This window comes from Tuber melanosporum, assembly GCF_000151645.1.
Source record: "Tuber melanosporum whole genome shotgun sequence assembly, scaffold_215, strain Mel28".
Taxonomy (NCBI): Eukaryota; Fungi; Ascomycota; class Pezizomycetes; order Pezizales; family Tuberaceae; genus Tuber; species Tuber melanosporum.
The window spans coordinates 22,115-23,661 of NW_003298881.1; positions in this window are offsets into that span (position 1 = coordinate 22,115).

Here is a 1,547-nt window from a genome sequence, read left to right on the forward strand (position 1 = left end):
CTGCTGCTAGTAGCACAAGTCACAGGACCTCCCATTGTCACCAAAGCTGAGCAGTGTACCAGTCCCCGAGGTTTTCCATACAAAAACGCGGAATAAAAATCACCACCTACTGTCTACTTACCAGCTTGCAATCCCTCAATCCTCCACAGGAGAAATCCTCCCCACCAAGCACACTCAATGATCTCGCCCTAAGCTCAAATAGTCTAAGATCTGCTGGTTACTCCCAGACAAAGGCAACCCAAGAGTGGCAACTGACTACCAGTCAGTGGGGCCTATCTCCTATACTTGGTACCTTCCTCCTCTCACCATACCCGCAGCACAGCTAATGAAACCAAAAAAGACCATAACACCACACTCCAAAGCCCAGCCAAAGCCAAACTAGCAGTCACATGCAACTATCAGAGCGGGTGGCCATCAGCACAGTTCCTTGACAGTGCTCAGTATGTTCCTGTAGCCAGAAAGACATAATTAGAGAATAATAAACCTATAAAACTAGCAACTAGTCGTGCAGTAACTCGACCCTGTTCGCGTAGTCCTAACTAGACTACCTGGCTATAATGCTGCCATGACCACCAGGCCTCCTCAGACCCAGTGGCTGCAAGACACCTATAAGCCATAGGATAGTGTATCACTAGCCAAAGTCAGCAGCCACAATCTAGCTCCACAAGTGCAGTGCCAACCACAGCAGCCAGGGGCTAGGGGGAGCCAAAAAGCCAAGGCTAAGAGCAATTTGAATAGTAACCACAGAAAGAAGGCGACCACCATTACCCTACAAAGGTCCAAGAAAAGAACAGGGTAAAGGGTTCCCTTAATAGTACTCCTCAGAGTGGGGGTACAGGGATAGGAAATGAGACAAATAGAGAATAGGTTCAAGTTGAAATAGTTGTGACCGCCAACCACTATCTGTAAGCAAGCTGAACTCTGCACGTAACCAGGTGTCACATAGACACCAATTGCCCCATAGCATCCCAGCACATTGCCTAATCCCTACTAGGTGGTAAGAATGTTCAGTCTCAAAGCCATTCCCACTGAAGTATGGAGAAGAGACCTGTCTGGACTAGTGTAAATGCTACTTAAATAGAGGATAAAGTAAGTGTAATGGATGATAATGTAGAATTCTGACAAAAGAAACAGGAGGTACTGAGTAGGGACTGGTCATGTACTGCTCTTCCTACCAGATGAATGATGTGATTGGTACATTCCGTTAAAGACATGGGACCATCATCAAGTAATCCTATCTGCATTTTGTATTGTGAGTAACAGAAGACTTCATGAAAATCACACAAGAAACCAGACCTTGCCTAAAGAATGACACATGTGATCCTTAAAAACCCAACCCGAGACACCTACAATCAAACAAAATCCCTTTGAGTAGACAACTGATAAGAAGCCATAGATATTTAACTAACTGGATCCTGTAAGCAACTGTGTGGAATAGCTGGAAGGGCCAGCATCCTGAGATTTCATGCAAGCGACAAGAGGTGCAAATCAGTATACTCAAGCCAAGTCCACATACCAATCGTCCTATCTAATTTAGGGCGCTAAGA